General features: G+C 47.3%; 1 long non-coding RNA gene across 2 annotated transcripts; it reads right to left on the bottom strand.

The window, feature by feature from the left end:
• Positions 1-984: 984 nt before the first annotated feature.
• On the bottom strand, positions 985-19,185 carry LOC109028549 (uncharacterized). 2 transcript variants are annotated; one of them, XR_008668983.2, is made up of 5 exons: positions 18,822-19,185; positions 13,760-13,815; positions 2,525-2,574; positions 1,397-1,538; positions 985-1,299 (listed from the first exon to the last, which is right to left on the bottom strand). It is a non-coding gene; the product is annotated as an uncharacterized lncRNA (long non-coding RNA). The 2 variants fall into 2 exon arrangements; XR_002007560.3 differs by lacking the exons at positions 13,760-13,815; positions 18,822-19,185 and adding an exon at positions 3,545-3,661.
• Positions 19,186-20,307: the final 1,122 nt, after the last annotated feature.

Raw genomic sequence — 20,307 nt, 5'->3', positions numbered from 1 at the left:
GAACCCGGGTGGCGGAGGTTTCAGTCAGCCAAGATCGTGCCACTGTACTCCAGCCTGGGTGACAGAGTGAGACTCTGTCACACACACACACACACAAAAGTACGGACTCTTGGCCAGGCATGGTGGCCCACACCTGTAATCCCAGTACTTTGGGAGGTCAAAGCAGGTGGATCACTTGAGCCCAGGAGCTTAAGACCTGCCTGGGTAACATAGTGAGACCCCATCTCTGTAACGATAGAAATAAATACAAATGTTTTTAAAACCACTGACCCAGGCTGGAAGCAGTGGCTCCTGCCTTGTAATCCCACCACTTTGGGAAGCCAAGGTGGGAGGATTGCTTAAGTCCAGGAGTTTGGACCAGCCTGGGCAACATGGTGAGACCTCATTCTACAAAAAAAAAAAAAAAAATTTAAAAATTAGCTGGGCATGGTGGTGCATGCTTTTAGTTCTAGCTACTTGGGGTGGGAGGCTGAGGTGGGAGGCTTGCTTGAGCCCAAGAGGTCAAGGCTGCAGTGAGCTGTGATTGGGCCACTGCACTCCAGCCTGGGCAACAGAGCAAGACCCTGTCTCAAGAAAAGAAAAGAAATGGGAAGAGAGGGGGAGGGGAGGGGAAGTGGGGGCGGGGGAGTGATTCTGGAAACAGACTGCTGGAATATTTTTTTTTTTTTTTTTGAGATGGAGTCTTGCTCTGTCGTCCAGGGTAGAGTGCAGTGGCACAATCTCAGCTCACTGCAACCTCTGCCTCCTGGGTTCAAGCAATTCTTCTGTCTCAGCCTCCCAAGTAGCTGGGACCGCAGCACCTGCCACCACGCCTGACTAATTTTTGTATTTTTAGTAGAGATGGGGTTTTGCCATATTGGTCAGGCTGGTCTTGAAATCCTGGCCTCAGGCAATCCACCCGCCCCAGCTTCCCAAAATGCTAGGATTACAGGGATGAGCCACCGCGCCCAGCCTGACTGCTGGAATTTGAACGTTGGGCCCACTACCAACCTGTGTAACCTTAGACAGATAAGTTACTTCACCTCTCTAGGCCTTGTTTTTGCCACCTGTAAAATGGACATAATAGTACCTACCTCATCAGGTTGTTGTGAGGAGTAAATGAATGAATCCGTGTCAAGTGCTTTGCCGCTGTCAAGTGTGCCGCTGCCGTGTCAAGTGAGTTACCGCTTAGACAATGTTGGGGATGTGCTGAAGAGGAAGATGAGGTAGGTGATGTTGGTGGGCGGAGGAGCCTTGGAAGGCCTGGGCTCCAGGACAATCCCCACATTAGGAGAGAACCCAGGTTGGTTACTGCAGAGACTGTGGGTGAGAGAGAGGCAAGATGGATGACAGGAATATCCAGGCAGGGAGGGCCGGATGACTCACTCATTCACTTGTTTACACTTTTGTCTCTCACCTGCTTCCAGAAAGGCTTTGAAGTGGTTCATAATTAAAATGAAAGCCTCAGGTGCCTCAGCCTGCTGAGTCAGGAAAGACCGCGTCCTGGCTGGGGGGTGGCTTGGGCGAGGCTGGCACAGTGTGGCAGGTCCTGGGCTCACCTGGAGGGATCGGGGAGTGCAGAGTGAGGTGCAGAAGATGCCGGGGGAGAGGCCAAGGAAATAATGCAGACTGAGCCTTGACTCTGTGACCACCCAGCCCTGGGCCAGACAGAGAGGAGGTTTCATCTAAAGATTGGGCATTGCCGAGTGCGGTGGCTCACGCCTGTAATCCCAGCACTTTGGGAGGCCGAGGCGGGTGGATCACCTGAGGTCAGGAGTTCGAGACCAGCGTGGCCAACCTGGTGAAACCCAACTTCTATTAAAAATACAAAAATTAGCTGGGTGTGGTGGCGGATGCCTGTAATCCCAGCTACTCGGGAGGCTGAGGCAGGAGAATCACTTGAATCCTGGAAGCGGAGGTTGCAGTGAGCCGAGATCATGCCACTGCACTCCAACCTTGGCGACAAGACTCCGTCTCAAAAAAAAAAAAAAAAAAAAGAAAGAAAAAGAATAAAGATTGGGCATGTGTAGATTAAACCAGGGCATGTGGGAGAGAGGGGCACCAAGAAGTGGCCAGGAAAGGTCTATGGACTCTGGCTGGGCCATTGCCAGTATTTGCTCCATTGGCCGTCTTCGGGCACAGTTCATGCTGTTCAATATTGTTGGTGTCCAGGCCTGGGCCCTCCAGCTGCCAAGGTGCCGGTTTTCTCCTCCAGGAACCACCAACTTCTCTCCTCTGGAGGGAGAGCCTTTCCTCTCCAGGTCTGGATGCCTCTGGCCTCAGGCTGAAACTCTTAGAGGAAATCCTGTCCAACCTCCTCCTCCCTACCCACCTTCTACCCCCACTCCTGTTCCAACAAGAGTTGGGCCCGACCTGGCCACCCTAATGCAGTCTGGGTGTCCTGGTGACCCATCTGCCTTTGTCTGGCAGCACAATGACGAGGAAGAAGTCCCCGGCCCCCACGCACTGGGAGTCCTTCTTCTCAGGCCACCCGGGGGTCCAGCGCTTTGTCTGCCCCTCCCCCACACCACTTCCTGCCTCTTACCTTGAACATCCTGCCAGCCCCAGCCTCAGTTCAGCTCAGCTCAGGTTTCCCTAGGAGCACATTGACAGAGTCCCCACATCACACCAAGTTTTGGCAAGTCCAGCCCCACTCTGACAGACTTTCTGTCACACTTCCTTACAGCTACTTAAACTGCACTTTAGCATGTAATGGAATACCTTCCATTTAGGAAGGTGGAGGGGGTCTCCCCCAGGCAGGATTAAACATGATGACAGTTGCTAAAAGGGGGGGCTGGGATTTAGGCTAAAAAGGTAAGGCAGTCAGACCAGAGGGAGACGATCGGGAGCTGCAGGGCCAGCCTCTGCCAGCCTTGGGGGTGGGGCTGCTCAGGCAAGAGAGGAGGAACACAGGGCTTCTCTGCTGGGAGGACTCCTGCCTCCATCCCTGCTCTGCAGAAGGGAAACCCCACCTGAGGTCAAGGAAGGCGAGGTGGGAGGTAGCTGGACCAGAAAAGAAGGAAGCATCCGGGCTAGGAAGGCACTGGCCTGGGATCCTAAGCCCGGAGGTGGTCAGGCTGGGGAAGGAGAGGGAAGGGGAAAGGCAGGAGGTGCCTGGACAGATAACCATTGGGCCATAGGCTGGATAAAGGCATTCGTATAGTTTGAGGTGCATCTGTGTGGGTTGCAAAATTCCCCGTTATAAGGAGGAATCATGGGCTGCAAGGAGCAAAAACTTAGACTTGCTTAACAAAAAGTGGGGTGCTTCCTGGAAGGAAACAGGGTCTTGTCACAGTCTCGAAGTTGCGGAGTTAGAAGTAGACCTTCTAAGGGCCTAGATCTAGGAGCTTGACAGTGATAAACTGGAGTTGTTCTCCTCAACTCTCTTTCAAGCTTTCCCAGTTGCCTGCCATTCTCCTGTCTACCCTACCGCTATACTCCTGACTGGCTTCATTTGCTTCTGTCTGCATTGTGCAGTAGATAGTTGTCATTTTGAAGTGACTCAGCATCTATACCCCTTCCTAACAGCACCCAATTTCCGATGGAAGACTATTGTTAACTGTACCTGGGATTCTGTTTTTATTCAGGTATAGTGAGGCTAACAGATCAGGAGATGATTGCTGTTGAAAAGATAATTTGTGCGGGGCACAGTGACTCATGCCTGTAATCCCAGCACTTTGGGAGGCCGGGGTGGGCAGATCATGAGGCCAGGAGTTCAAGACCAGCCTGGCCAACGTGGTGAAATCCCATATGTATTAAAAATACAAAAATTAGCTGGACGTGGTGGTGCGTGCCTGTAATGCCAGCTACTCAGGAAGCTGAGGCAGGAGAATCACTTGAACCTGGGAGGCGGAAGTTGCAGTGAGCTGAGATCATGCCACTGCACTCCAGTCTGGGCGACATAGCAATATTCTGTCTCAAAAAGAAAAAAAAAAAGAAAATATAATTTGTTAGGCACAGTTCCCAAGAGGAGGGTCATAGCATTCCATGCAGGGCCCTGTGGGGAAGCACACAGGTCAGTCTGGAGGCAGGAGGAAGGGCAAAGAACAGGCAGGAGTTTTTCTTGTGATTTCCATGAGAAAGGCAAGGCAAGTCAGGGTGAGCAGATTTAAATTTAGGATTGGCTAGTTTGAATAATTCTGGTGGGTTCTGGGCTACAGAGGATGTCTCTAGTTGTGTTACCAGAAACGGGTCCCCATCCAGACCCCAAAAGAGGGTTCTTGGATCTCAAGCAAGGGCGAGTCCATAGAGTAAAGTGAAAGCAAGTTTATTAAGAAAGTAACCTTTACTTGGCTGGGCACAGTGGCTCACACCTGTAATCCCAGCACTTTGGGAGGCCAAGGCAGACAGATCACTTGACACCAGGAGTTCAAGACCAGCCTGGCTAACAAAGTGAGACACTGTCTCTACTAAAAAAAAAACAAACAAACAGAATTAGCCAGGTGTGGTGGCACGTGTCCGTAATCCCAGCTACTTGGGAGGCTGAGGCAGGAGAATCACTTGAAGCTGGGAGGTGGTGGTTGAAATGAGCCAAGATCACGCCACTGCACTCTAACCTGGGCAACAGAATGAGACTCCATCTCAAAAAAATAAAAATAAAAAAATAAAAAAATAACCTTTACTTAAATGAAAGAATGGCCACTGTCAGGCCTCTGAGCCCAAGCTCACCATCATATCCCCTGTGACCTGCATGTATACATCCAGATGGCCTGAAGCAACTGAAGATCCACAAAAGAAGTGAAAATAGCCAGTTCCTGCCTTAACTGGTGACATTCCACCATTGTGATTTGTTCCTGCCTCACCCTAACTGATCAATTGACCTTGTGACAATACACCCTCCCTACCCTTGTGATAATGTACTTTGTGATATTCCCCTGCCCTTGTGAATTACTTTGTATGATACACCCTCCCCACCCTTGAGAAGGTACTTTGTAATATCCTCCCCTGCCCTTAAGAAGGTACTTTGTAATATTCTCCCCGCTCTTGAGAATGTACTTTGTAAGTACTCCATGCCCACAAAAAATTGCTCCTAACTCCACCACCTATCCCAAACCTATAAGAACTAACGATAATCTCACCATCCTTTGCTGACTCTCTTTTTGGACTCAGCCCATTTGCACCCAAGTGAAACAAACAGCCCTGTTGCTCACACAAAGCCTGTTGGTGGTCTCTTCACATGGACATACGTGACATTTGGTGCTGAAGATCCAGGACAGGAGGACTCCTTCAGGAGACTGGTCCCCTGTCCTCACCCTCACTCCATGAGGAGATCCACCTATGACCTCAGGTCCTCAGACCAGCCCAAGGAACGTCTCACCAATTTCAAATCGGGTAAGTGGTCTTTTCAATCTCTTCTCCAACCTCTCGCTATCCCTCCATGTTTCAATCTCTCTCTTCCTTAATTTCTGTTCCTTTCCCTTTCTGGTAGAGATGTGTTTTATCTGTGAACTCAAAACTCTGGCGCCAGTCACGGACTTGGTGTTTAATCACTGTGGGCACACCTACCTGATTATTCACCCACATTCCAGAGGTGTCTGATCACTGTGGGGATGCCTGCCTTGATCCTTCACCTTGGTGGCACGTACCACCTCCCCTGGGTGGCAAGTACCACCTCCTCCTCCGTGTCTCTACCCTCTCTTTTCTCTAAACTTACCTTTTTACTATGGGCAACCTTCCGCCCTCCATTCCTGCTTCTTGTCCCTTAGCCTGTGTTCTAAAAAACTTAAAACCTCTTCAACTCTCGCCTGACCTAAAACCTAAGGATCTTATTTTCTTATGTAACACCACTTGGCCCCAATACAAACTTGACAATTGTTCTAAATAGCCAGAAAATGGCACTTTCAATTTCTCCATCCTACAAGATATACATAATTTTTGTCGAAAAATGGGCAAATGATCTGAGGTACCTGACATCCAGGCATTCTTTTACACATTGGTCCCTCCCTAGTCTCTGATCCCAATGCAACTCATCCCAAATCTTTCTTCTTTCTCTCCTGTCCCTTCAGTCTCCACCACAAGCTCTGAGTCCTTTGAATCCTCCTTTTCTATGAACCCATCTGACCTCTACCCTCCTCCAGAAGGCCATCTTATTCTCAATATGCATTTTATTACCCAATCCACTCCCGACATTAGAAAAAGCTCCAAAAATTAGATTCCGGCCCTCAAACCCCACAACAGGACTTAATTAACCTTGCCTTCAAGGTGTGCAATAATAGAGAAGAGGCAGCCAAGCAGCAACATATTTCTGAGTTGCAATTACTTGCCTCCACTGTAAGAGAAGCCCCAGCCACATCTCCAACACACAAGAACTTTAAAACACCTAAACTGCAGTGGCCAGGCATTTCTCCAGGACCGCATCCCCCAGGATCTTGCTTCAAGTGCCAGAAATCTGGCCACTGGGCCAAGGAATGCCCACAGCCTGGGATTCCTCCTAAGCCATGTCCCATCTGTGTGGGACCCCACTGGATATTGGACTGTCCAACTCACCCAGCAGCCACTCCCAGAGCCCCTGGAACTCTGGCCCAAGGCTCTGTGACTGACTCCTTCCCAGATCTTCTCAGCTTAGCAGCTGAAGACTGACACTGCCCGATTGCCTCAGAAGCCTCCTGGACCATCACAGATGCTTTGGATAACTCTTACAGTGGAAGGTAAGTCCATCCCCTTCTTAATCAATATGGAGGCTACCCACTCCACATTACCTTCTTTTCAAGGGCCTATTTCCTTGCCTCCATAACTGTTGTGGGTATTGACGACCAGGCTGCTAAACCTCTTAAAACTCTCCAAATCTAGTGCCAACTTGGACAACATTCTTTTTTTTTTTTTTTTTGAGACGGAGTCTCGCTCTGTTGCCCAGGCTGGAGTGCAGTGGCAGGGTCTTGGCTCACTGCAAGCTCCGCCTCCTGGGTTCATGCCATTCTCCTGCCTCAGCCTCCCGAGTAGCTGGGACTACAGGCGCCTACCACCATGCCTAATTTTTTTTTTTTTTTTTGTATTTTTAGTAGAGACGGGGTTTCACCGTGTTAGCCAGGATGGTCTCCATCTCCTGACCTCGTGATCCAACTGCCTCAGCCTCCCAAAGTGTTGGGATTACAGGCGTGAGCCACCACAGCCGGCCAGACAACATTCTTTTAAACACTCCTTTTTAGTTATCCCCACCTGCCCAGTTCCCTCATTAGGCCGAGACATCTTAACCAAATTATCTGCTTCCCTGACTATTCCTGGACTACAGCCACATCTCATTGCTGCCCTTCTTCACAACCCAAAGCCTCCTTCATGTCTTTCTCTTGTATCCTGCCACCTTAACCCACAGGTATGGGGACACCTCTACTTCCATCCTGGCAACTGATCACATGCCCATTACTATCCCATTAAAACCTAATCACCCTTACCCTGCTCAACACCAGTATCCCATCCCACAACAGGCTTTAAGGGGATTGAAGCCTGTTATCACTCACCTGCTACAGCATGGGCTACTAAAGCCTACAAACTCTCCTTACAATTCCCCCATCTTACCTGTCCAAAAACCGGACAAGTCTTACAGGTTGGTTCAGGATCTGCGCCTTATTAACCAAATTGTTTTGCCTATCCACCCTGTGGTGCCCAACCCGTACACTCTTTTGTCCTCAATACCTCACTCCACAACTCACTATTCCATTCTTGATCTTAAAGACTCTTTTTTCATGATTCCCCTGCACCCCTTGTCCCAGCCCCTCTTTGCTTTTACCTGGACTGGCCCTGCCACCCATCAGTCCCAGCAACTTACCTGGGCTGTACTGCCACAAGGCTTCTGGGACAGCCCTCATTACTTCAGCCAAGCCCTTTCTCATGATTTACTTTCTTTCCACCTCTCTGATTCCCACCTTACTCAATACATTGATGACCTTCTACTCTGTAGTCCCTCCTTTGAGTCTTCTCAACAAGATACCCTCCTGCTCCTTCAACATTTATTCTCCAAAGGACATCAGTTATCCCCCTCCAAAGCTCAAATTTCTTCCCCATCCATTACCTACCTCAGCATAATTCTTCATGAAAACACGCACGCTCTCCCTGCCAATCATGTCTGGCTGGTCTCTCAAACCCCAACCCCTTCTACAAAACAACAACTCCTTTCCTTCCTGGTCATGGTTGGATACTTTCGCCTTTGGATACCTTGTTTTGCCATCTGACTAAACCATTATATAAACTCACAAAAGGAAACCTAGTTGACCCCATAGATCCTAAATTCTTTCCCCACTCCTCTTTCCATTCCTTAAAAACAGCCCTAGCAGCTGCTCCCATACTAGCTCTCCCTAACTCATCCCAACCCTTTTTCATTACACACAGCTGAAGTGCAGGGCTGTGCAGTTGGAATTCTTACACAAGAGCCAGGACGACACCCTGTAGCCTTTCTTTCCAAACAACTTGACCTTACTGTTTTAGGCTGGCCCCCACATTATTCCAGATACCACACCTTACCCCCATGACTGTATCTCTCTGATCCCCCTGACATTCACTCCATTTCCGCATATTTCATTCTTTCCTGTTCCTCACCCTAATCACATTTGGTTTATTGATGGCAGTTCCACCCGGCCTGATTGCCACTCACCAGCAAAGGCAGGCTATGCTATAGTATATTCCATATCTATCATTGAGGCTACTTCTCTGCCCCCCTCCACTACCTCTCAGCAAGCTAAACTCATTTCCTTAACTTGGGCCTTCACTCTTGCAAAGGGACTATGCATCAATATTTATATTGACTCTAAATATGCCTCCCATATCTTGCACCACCATGCTGTCATATGGGTTGAAAGAGGTTTCCTCACTGTGCAAGGGTTCTCCATCATTAATGCCTCTTTAATAAAAACTCTTCTCTAGGCCGCTTTACTTCCAAAGGAAGCTGGAGTCATTCACTGCAAGGGCCATCAAAAGGTGTCAGATCCCATTTCTCAGGGCAATGCTTATGCTGACAAGGTAGCTAAAGAAGCTGCTGGCGTTCCAACTTCTGTCCCTCATGGCCAGTTTTTCTCCTTCTCATTGGTCACTCCCACCTACTCTCCCACTGAAACTTCCACCTATCAATATCTTCCCACACAAGGCAAATGGTTCTTGGACCAAGGAAAATATCTCCTTCCAGCCTCACGGGCCCATTCTATTCTGTCGTCATTTCATAACCTCTTCCATGTAGGTTACAAACCGCTAGCCTGTCTCTTAGAACCTCTCATTTTCTTTCCATCGTGGAAATCTATCCTCAAGAAAATCACTTCTCAGTGTTCCATCTGCTATTCTACTACTCCTCAGGGATTGTTCAGGCCCCCTCCCTTCCCTACACATCAAGCTCGGGGATTTGCCCCCGCCCAGGACTGGCAAATTGACTTTACTCACCTGCTTTGAGTCAGGAAACTAAAATATCTCTTGGTCTGAGTAGACGCTTTCACTGGATGGATAGACACTTTCACTTCACAGGGTCTGAGAAGGGCACCACCGACATTTCTTCCCTTCTGTCAGACATAATTCCTTGGTTTGGCCTTCCCACCTCTGTACAGTCTGATAACAGACTGGCCTTTATAGTCAAACCACCCAAGCAGTTTCTCAGGCTCTTGGTATTCAATGGAACCTTAATACCCTTTACCATCCTCAATCTTCAGGAAAGGTAGAATGGACTAATGGTCTTTTAAAGACACACCTCACCAAGCTCAGCCTCCAACTTAAAAAGGACTGGACAGTACTTTTACCTCTTGCCCTTCTCAGAATTAGAGCCTGTCCTCCAGATGCTACAGGGTACAGTCCATTTGAACTTTTATATGGATGCACCTTCTTGCTCGGCCCCAACCTCATCCCAGACACCAGCCCTCTAGGCGACTATTTTCCTGTCCTCCAGCAGGCTAGACAGGAAATTCACCAGGCTGCTAATCTTCTTTTGCCTACTCCAGATTCCCAGCCGTATAAAGACACCCTAGCTGGACGATCAGTTCTTGTTAAGAATCTGACCCCTCAAACTCTACAAGCTTGATGGACTGGACCCTACTTAGTCATCTATAGTACCCCAACTGCCATCTGCCTGCAGGACCCTCCCCATTAGGTTCACTGATCCAGAATAAAGCTGTGTCCATCAGACAGACAGCCTGATCTCTCCTCTTCCCCCTGGAAGTCACAAGTTCTCTCCCCTACTTCCCTTAAGCTCACTCACATTTCTGAAGAACAGTAATAACCCTTATGAGCCTAATACATCCCTTCATTCTATTAGGTCTATTCGTCCTTACCCTACTTTTTGCAACAGGGATTTACACAGTCACCCCCAATACTTGGACTGTGCCCCAAAAACTTGTCATCCCTACCATCTTCTGTCTAGTCATACTCTTATTCACCATTCTCAACTACTCATAAATGCCTTGGCCCTGTTTACACTGCCGGTTTACACTGTTCCTCCAAACCATCATAATGGACATCTTCTGGTACTATCCCCAAACTGCCACTTTAACTCCCTCTTGGAGTGGGTAGATGATCTTTGCTGGCAGGGCACCCTCCAATACTTTCACCCTGATGAAGTCCTATTCTTTACTTTTATACTCACTCTTATTCTCCTTCCTGTTCTTATGCCACTCTCTACCTCTCCCCAGCTATCTCCACAACACTATCAGTCTCACTCACTCTCTGCAAGCCGTTTCTAATCATTCTTTAACAAACAATTGCTGGCTTTGCATTTCTCTTTCCTCCAAAACCACCAAGGCCTCGACTTACTCACTGCTAAAAAAAAAAAAAAAAGGAGGACTGTATGTTTTTAAATGAAGAGTGTTGTTTTTACCTAAATCGATCTGGCCTGGTATATGACAACATAAAAAAACTCAAGGACAGAGCCCAAAAACTCACCAACCAAGCAAATAATTATGCTAAACTCTCTTGGATACTCTCTAATTGGATGTCCTGGGTACTCCCAATTCTTAGTCCTTTAATACCTATTTTTCTCCTTCTTTTATTCAGACCTTGTGTTTTCTGTTTAGTTTCTCAATTCATACAAAACTGCATCCAGGTCGTCACCAATCATTCTATACAACAAATGCTCCTGACAACCACACAATATCACCCCTTATCCCCAAAATCTTTCTTCAGTTTAATCTTTCCCACTGTAGGTTCCCACGCCGCCCCTAATCCCCTCAAAGCAGCCCTGAGAAACATCGCCCATTATCTCTCCATACCACCCCCAAAATTTTTGCTGCCCTAACACTTCACCACTATTTTGTTTTGTTTTTCATATTAATATAAGAAGACAGGAACGTCAGGCCTCTGAGCCCAAGCTAAGCCATCATATCCCCTGTGACCTGCACATATACATCCAGATGGCCTGAAGCAACTGAAGATCCACAAAAGAAGTGAAAATAGCCAATTCCTGCCTTAACTGATGACATTCCACCATTGTGATTTGTTCCTGCCCCAACCTAACTGATCAATTAACTTTGTGACAATACACCTTCCCCACCCTTGCAATAATGTACTTTGTGATATTCCCCTGCCCTTGTGAATGTACTTTGTAGGATACACCCTCCCCACCCTTAAGAAGGTACTTTGTAATATTCTCCCCACCCTTGAGAATGTACTTTGTAAGATCCAACCCCTGCCCGCAAAAAATTGCTCCTAACTTCATTGCCTATCCCAAACCTATAAGAACTAATGATAATCCCACCACCCTTTGCTGATTCTCTTTTTGGACTCAGCCCACTTGCACCCAAGTGAAATAAACAGTCTTGTTGCTCACACAGAGCCTCTTGGTGGTCTCTTTACACAGACGTGCATGAAAGCCACTGCATAGGCAGAACACCAGCATGGGCTGCTCATTGGCTATTTTTATGGTTATTTCCTCATTATATGCTAAACAAGGGGTGGATTATTCATGAATTTTCCAGGAAAGGGGTGGACAGCTCCCAGAACTGAGGTTTCTTCTCCTTTTTAGACCATATAGGGGAACTTCCTGACGTTGCTATGGCATTTGTAAATTGTCATGGTGCTGGTGGGAGTGTCTTTTAGCAAGCTAATGCATTATAATTAGCATATAATGGGCAGTGAGGATGTCCAGAGGTCACTTTCATGGCCATCTTGGTTTTGGTGGGATGTGGCTGGCTTCTTTACCGCATGCTGTTTTATCAGCAAGGTCTTTGTGACCTGTTATCTTGTGCCAACCTCCTATCTCATCCTGTGACTAAGAATCCTACTGAGAATGTAGTCCAGGAGGCCTCAGCCTTATTTTACTCAGCCCCCATTCAAGATGGAGTTTCTCTGGTTCAAATGCCTCTAACGGTTGCCTGCTACCTGGCCCTGGAATGACTAAGGGAGAGGAATATTGCCTGATAGATTGTAAGAGTCAGACAGAAGAGGTGGTGAACAGTATGGGCTCTGGATTGGTTCATTTGCATATGAAAGGCATACTCCCCAGCGAGGTGAGTCCCTGGCTCTCTCTAAGAATCAGCTAGGCTGAGTAGGGGCAGTCCATCTCCATTCAGCTAGGCCTCAGATGCCAGAGTATCAAGAACACAGAAAATAAGACAATATATTAATACGGGGAGACCTGACCCTCTCACACTGGATGTGACCTGTGTGGGATGGTAAATCCAGGCATTTTCCTCCCTCCACAGAACCAGAGGGATGGGAGCAAAGCTGGAGCTGTGAATGCTTTTCCTTTCCATGGTGTTTAAGATTTTATCTTTTTTTGCTTTTTTTGACAGAGTCTTGCTCTGTCACCCAGGCTGGAGTGCAGAGGTGTGATCATGGCTCACTGTAGCCTTGACCTCCTGGGCTCAGGTGATCCTCCCACCTTAGCCTCCTGAATAACTGGGACTACAAGTGTGCTACTGATACAGAACAGCTGGGCTCCCACCTAAACTGCACCCTCAAGCCTCAAACCTCGGCCCTAAGTGAAAACAGCTGACCCTGCTTTTCCACCCAAATGATTGCCTTTTTGGCCTGTCATGCCCCTATCCTGTGCCCATAAAAACCAGACCAGCTGGCAGAAGAAAAGAGCAACACAAGTGGCTGATGCATGTTGTTGGGGATGCAAGCTGCTGAGCCTTGGGGATATAAGTGGCTGAGTGGCAAGCAGAGGAGCAAGCAACTGAGCATCGGAGACTACAGATAGACACAGCTAACTTCAGACAGTGTGGCTTCAGGGAAAGATCACCTTCTTCTTTTCCAGCTCCCCTTCCATCAGGAGCCACTTCCACTGCTCAATAAAGCCTTCTGCATTCATCATCTTTCAAACAATTCGTGTGACCTGATTCTTCCCGGACACCGAGCCAGAACTTGGCTGTCAAAAAGGGCAGGTGCAGGAGGCTGTCACCCTGACCCTTCACTGAGCTGTTAACACTTCGCCATCCATGGACTGAAGGCTAAGTGAAACGAGCCACTCCAGTTCCTGCCCATGAAGGGGGTCAAGGTCAAGGGAAAGAATCCTGTCTCACTACCATGCTCAGCTAATTTTTGTATTTTTTGTAGAGATGGAGTTTCACCATGTTGCCCAGGCTCATCTTGAACTCCTGGGCTCAAGTGATCCACCAACCTCCCTAATCAGATTTGTTCTTAAGGAAATGAAAACTTAATTTTTCAAAATGTGAAAAGGACCATCTTGTGCCCTACCCCCCCACCCCCCCAGCTCCTGCAGCACAAGTGCCCAGCACACCACTGTTTGTGGGATGCACTCCACACAGGCATCTCACCTACAGCTACAGGCTGGGAGGGAACCCCTGCACCAACAGCCCGGGTCATGGCATCCTCTAGTATTACTATTCCAAAACCCTCAAAGATAAGCCACTCATACCCTACATGAGGTACAGCAGAAATGTCTGGGCCAGAGTCAAGGCTTCCAATACGGACCTGAAATTGATGGAAATTGGCAAGATTATTGGTGGAATGTGGGGAGTTGTCACTGATGAAGAAAAACAAGAATATTTAAATGAATATGAGGTAACAAAGATAGAGTACAATGACTCTATGAAGGTCTATCATAATTCCCCCACACATTTTGCTTACATAAATGCAAAAAATTTATGCAGAAGGTATTTTATTTTATTTTATTTTTTGAGACAGTCTCACTGTCATTCAGGCTGGAGTGCAGTGGCAGGGTTAGGGCTCACTGCAACCTCCACCTCCTGGCTTCAAGCTATTCTCCTGCCTCAGCCTCCTGAGTAGCTGGGATTACAGGCATGCACCTGCATGCCCAGCTAATCTTTTGTATTTTTAGTAGAGATGGGGTTTTGCCATGTTGGCCAGGCTGGTCTTGAACTCCTGGCCTCAAGTGATCCACCCGCCTCGGCCTCCCAAAGCGCTGGGATAACAGATATGAGCCACCACATCTAGCCATAGAAGCTGCTTTAGAGGAAAGAATTTGACAGAGGCCGTCTCACATGGAGAAAGGAGAAAGGTTCTCCTTTTGATAATACCAAATGCTGGTGAGGATATGGAGCAACAGGAACTCTCATTCATTGCTAGTGGGAATGCAAAATGGTTTGGCTACTTTGGAAGACAGTTTGGCAGTTTCTTGCAAAATTAAACATACTCTTACCATTCAATGCAGCAGTTGTACTCCTTGGTATTTACCCGAATGAGCTGAAAATTTATGTCCATACAAAAAATCTACACATGGATGTTTATAACAGCTTTATTCATAATTGCCAAAACTTAGAAGTAATGAAGATGTTTTTCAGTAGGTGAATAGATAAATAAACATCCAGACAATGGACTATTATTTGGCAGTAAAAAGAAACACACTATCAAGACATGAAAAGACATGAAGGAAACATATTCATATCACTAAATGAGAGAAGCTGATCTGAAAAGGACTGCATCCTATATGATTCCAACCATATGACATTTTAGAAAAGGCAAGACCACGAAGACAGTAAAAAGATCAGTGGTCACCTGGGATCACCAGGGATTAGGAGGGTTGAAGGGATGAATAGAGCACAGAGGATGTTTAAGGCAGTGAAAATACTCCGCATGATACTATAATGATGTATACCTGTCATTACACATTTGTCCAAATCCACAGAATGTGCAATGCCAAGAGTGACCTTGATGAAAATTCTTGACTTTCAGTGATAATGGTGTGCTAATGTAGATTCATTCACTGTAACAAATGTACCACCATGGTACTGAATGTTGATAGTGGGAATGCTGGAGGGGACAGGAATGTGAGGGAACTCTGTACTTTCTGCTCAGTTTTGCTGAGAACCTAAAATTACTCTTTAAAAGTCTGTTAAACAGGCCGGGTGTGGCGGCTCATGCCTGTAATCCTAGCACTTTGGAAGGCCAAGGCGGGTGGATCTTCTGAGGTCAGGAGTTCAAGACCAGCCTGGCCAACATGGCAAAACCCCGTCTCTACTAAAAAGACAAAAATTAGCCAGATATGATGGCATGTGCCTGTTAATCCCAGCTACTTAGGAGGCTGAGGCAGGAGAATTGCTTGAACCCAGGAGGCGGAGGTTGCAGTGAGCCGAGATTGTGCCACTGTACTCCAGCACGGGTGACAGAGTGAGACTCCGTCTCAAAAAAAAAAAAAAAAAACTGTTAAATAAATAAATAAGCCATCATCATAAACATCTAGATCTTTAGCAGGCTGAGAGCTCTACAAACAAAACAAAACAAAACAAAAACCCAAGGAGTACAATTGCTGAATTATATGGTAAGAGTACGTCTAATTTTGCAAGAAACTTTCAAACTGCCTTGTAGCCTCCTCAGGAGGCTGAGGCAGGAGAATCACTTGAAACCGGAAGGGGGAGATTGCAGTGAGCCGAGATCATGCCACTGCACTCCAGCCTGGGCAAAAGAGCGAAACTCCGTCTAAAAAAAAAAAAAAAAGAGAGACAAGATCTTGTTCTAATGCCCAGGCTGGGGTGCAGCGGCATGATCTCAGCATGGGGAGCATGACATTGGCTCGCTGCAACCTCCACCTCCCAGGTTCAAGTGATTCTCCTGCCTCAGCATCCTGAGTAGCTGGGATTACAGGCACGCGCCACCATGCCTGGCTAATTTTTGTATTTTTAGTAGAGATGGGGTTTCACCATGTTGGCCAGGCTGGTCTTGAACTCCTGACCTCAGGTGATCACCAGCCTCGGACTCCCAAAGTGCTGGGATTACAGGCATGAGCCACCATGCCTAGCTAAAGTTGTCTAGTTTTATGTGTTCTAAATATTTTTATAAATGGAAAAAAAGTTTTTTGAGTTAAGGGAGAAAAATACAGGCGGACTCCTCTCACCATCGCCATATATCCAGGTTTGGGCACCTGAGTGAAGTTTGACTGGTCAGATGCTCTTGCCCAAGACTATGAGTCCTACAGGAAAGACACAGAAGAGGGAGAAATGGATGGAGGTCATTCACCCAGCAGTGGGGGCCTGACCAGACTATTCTGACTATTCTGGTGTGAGGCTGTTCCATTGCTCCTCCTCCTTTCTGGCCCCCTGGTTCTCTGGCTTTCAGAGACTACTTCCAATACATTCCATTTTGCTTAAGTTATCCATTTACATTAATATTGGTTTCTGTTGCTTGCAATCAGGAAACCTAACTGAAACATGCCAGCCACTATTCAACATTTTCTTCCAGTGCAATGATGACAAGCTGGAGTTGCTTATCCCAACTTCAAATTCCTGGGAGAACCAATCTGATTGGCCAGCTTGAGTGGGATCTCCACTGCTGGTCCAATCAGCCTGGCTTCCAAGGAAGGCAAGGTCACATGATGCTAATAAGGCTAATGGGAGGCTGGCAGGGCAGTATCCACATTTGGTTATGCAGGCTGTGCAGTGGATAACTCCAAGGGTCCCATTCACATGAGAGACACTGTAAATACCTGTATTCATAATGAAACCACTTTAGCAGATGGCAATAAAGTATGCTGAGAAAGTACACTTTTTCCTAATACTCATATAAGTATTCCACAGGATAGCGGTGACCCCAGGCTGGGCCCACTCCTCAGGAGGCTGAGGCAGGAGAATCACTTGAAACCGGAAGGCGGAGGTTGCAGTGAGCCGAGATCGTGCCACTGCACTCCAGCCTGGGCAGGAAAAGCGTTTGGTAGGCAGTTCTTAGAGAAGATAGCAAAGGTTGGGTATGTCCCAATGCTGTGTTCCACATGTCACACATAGCGGGGTGGGTCTGGTGGCCTTGATGTCTGGAGCACACATACCATATCCTCTTAACGTGCAGTAACTGGCTATGAGGCACCCAATGTTTAGAAAGTAGCTCAAGGCTTTAGAATGAAAGAGCATAAGACATGGACAAGCCAGGCCCTGCTCAAGGAATTTAGAGCTGCTGTACAGACCAATCTCAGCCAAACCCACCAAAAGGTTTATCTTCTCTGTAGCTACCTTAAAAAAGGTTCATTCATTCAATGAATTGCTGTGTGTCAGTTCTGTGTTATGGGCTGGGAGGAGAACAGGAATAAGAGTCAGGGTTGGGGCCAGGTGCGGTGGCTTATGCCTGTAATCCCAGCACTTTGGGAGGCCAAGGCGAGCAGATCCACTGAGGTCAGGTGTTCAAGACCAGCCTGTTCAACATGGTAAAATGCCGTCTCTACTAAAAATACAAAAATTAGCCAGGTGTGGTAGCACATACCTGCAATCCCAGCTACTCGGGAGGCCGAGGCAGGAGAATCACTTGAATCCGGGAGGCAGAGGTTGCAGTGAGCCAAGATTGTGCCACTGCACACCAGCCTGGGAGAAAGAGTGAGATTCCGTCTCAAAAAAATAAAAAATAAAAAAAAAACAAAACAAAAAAACAAAACAAAACAAAACAACAACAACAAACGAGTCAGGGTTGCCGGGCGCAGTGGTTCACACCTGTAATCCCAGCACTTTGGGAGCTGAGGCATGAGGATCACCTAAAGTCAGGAGTTCAAGACCAGCCTGGCCCACATAGCAAAACCCCATCTGTACTAAAAATACAAAAAATAGCTGGGTGTGGTGGCACTTGCCTGTAATCCCAGCTATTCGGGAGGCTGAGGCACAAGAATTGCTTGAACCTGAGAGGTGGAGGTTGCAGTGAGCCAAGATTGTGCCACTGCACTCCAGCTTGGGTCACAGAGTGAAACTATTATATCAAAAAAACAAAAACAAAAACAAGGAAAAAAGAGTCAGGGTCTAGTCTAGTAGGGGAGACAGTCATGGAGCAAATATATCCAAAGTGATGGGTGTTCTGGGAGACTGCTGGCACAATAAAAGGATCAGACTTAACTAGACGTCAGGAAAAACCGAAGGGTGAGTAAAATACAGCCAAGTAAAAAGTGAGGTAGAGGAAGTGGGATTTACTTAAGCTATAAGGCAAGTTCCTGTTAGAAACTAAAAATTGCAATGCGTCAGATAAGGTAGAAGTTCTTTCTGTCTCCCATAATGGTCTAGAGGAGGATAGGGGTTCAAGACCAGTGGCGGCCTGGCTCCAGGAAGGCAGACCAAAATAACAGTGGATAACCCAAGACAGAGATGTACTTCTCTTTTTCACGTAGAGGTCCAGAGGTAGAGAGGGCAGGTTTGGTGCAGAAACTGCTCCATGAAGTTCTCAGGAACTGTATCTACCAGGGCTCAACCAGGGAAGTAGAACCACTGCAAATATCATGGAATGAATGATTATTATAGGAATGAGACTTTACACAATTGTTGGAGGAGACAGAGAAGTAAAGGTCACAAAGGGAGTTGTAGGATGGTGGGAAAATCACTTATCGGCCCTTGGAAAGCACTGGTTGGGGGTGGAGGGGAGACAAGCTGGAGCTTGCTGGAAAATGAGGAAGATAAGTTTATCTTGCTTCCTGCAGTGGAAGAGAGAAAGGGAGCTACTGTAAAAAGTCAACAGAAGATTGTTGCTTCTTCATAGATTCTACTTCTGTGAGTTCTCACCTGGTGTCTAGTGGTAGGCCTCTGCTGGTGATAAGAGATGTCAGTGAGGAAAAAGAGCTGATCACAGAGTCAGGAAGAAGAGTTAAGAACGAAGTAGAGACCAGGTGCGGTGGCTTATGCCTGTAACACAGCACTTTGGGAGGCCGAGGTGGGAGGATCACTTAAGCCGAGAAGTTTGAGAACAGCATGGGCAACAAAGTGAGACCTCGTGTCTACCAAAATAAAAACAAAAAAATTAGCCAGGCATTTTGGTGCCCGCCTGTGGTCCCAGCTAAACAGAAGCCTGAGGCAAGAGGATCGCTTGAGCCCAGAAGGTCAAGGGTGCAGTGAGCCATGTTCATGCCCCTGCACCCCAGCCTGGGCAACAGAGTAAAACCCTGTCTCAAAACAAACAAACAAACAAACAAACAAACCAAAACAGTTGGAACTCTGGAACCTTTGCATTGCTCTCTCACTGCCTGTAGCCATGACAACCTTCAGAAGCATAAAACCTTCAGACTTGCTTTACTTCTAACTTCCAAATCTTGAGCAAATTTCCTTAGGCCAACTCCAACCCAGAACCATACAGGGAAGGGTATTCTGGGAAAAGTAGTCTCAACTTAACCAAGGTGACACAATACAAAACCACCACGAGGACCCAGACCCTGTAGTTCACCACTTGACATCCCCTCCTCCTGCTAATTCCTCCACTTTGGGCCTACAGAGGGAGGAGTCAGCCTTGGGAAGTGGCATTTCAGGAGCAGCAGAACCTGGAGTGAGACCCAACAGGTTCATCCAAAGGCACATCCTCTTCTGCTTAAGTAAACTGGGAGGGAAGGGATAGGAGAGGAGGTTGAGGGTGTGGCAGAATTAGACCCAGATAGTAACTCTCTCCCCAGATACATATCACCAGCCAAGAGAATGACACATCCAGAGTAATATGAGCTCAGAAAGAAAAATAAATAATACATCCAAATAATGTAATCCTTTTAAAAGAGGACCCCGAAAATGAAGAACCTATATGAGAGGAAGCGGAATTAATAGACCAGTGAGAACAAGAATTTAAAATAATCCTTATAGGCTGAGCAAGGTGGCTCATGCCTGTAATCCCAGCACTTTGGGATGCCAAGGCGGGCAGATTGCCTGAGCTAAGGAGTTTGAGACCTGCCTGGGCAACATGGAGAAAACCTGTCACTACAAAAAAATTTAAAAGAAATTAGCCGGGTGTGGTGGCACACCCCTGTAGTCCTAGCCACCTGGGGCTGAGGTGGGAGGATCGCTTGAGCCTGGGAAGTTGAGGCTACAGTAAGCTGAGATTGCACCACTGCACTCCAGCCTGAGTGACAGACCAAGCCCCCATCTCTGAAAAATAAATAAGTAAATAAAATAAAATAATCAACTCGCCCTCGCCCTCGCCCTCTCCCTCTCCCTCTCCCTCTCCCTCTCCCCACGGTCTCCCTCTCCCTCTCTTTCCACAGTCTCCCTCTGATGCTGAGCCGAAGCTGGA

This window comes from Gorilla gorilla, chromosome 8 (assembly GCF_029281585.2).
Source record: "Gorilla gorilla gorilla isolate KB3781 chromosome 8, NHGRI_mGorGor1-v2.1_pri, whole genome shotgun sequence".
Lineage (NCBI taxonomy): Eukaryota > Metazoa > Chordata > Mammalia > Primates > Hominidae > Gorilla > Gorilla gorilla.
The sequence above is the reverse complement of the archived record's forward strand: the minus strand, read 5'-3'. Positions and strand labels throughout refer to the sequence as shown.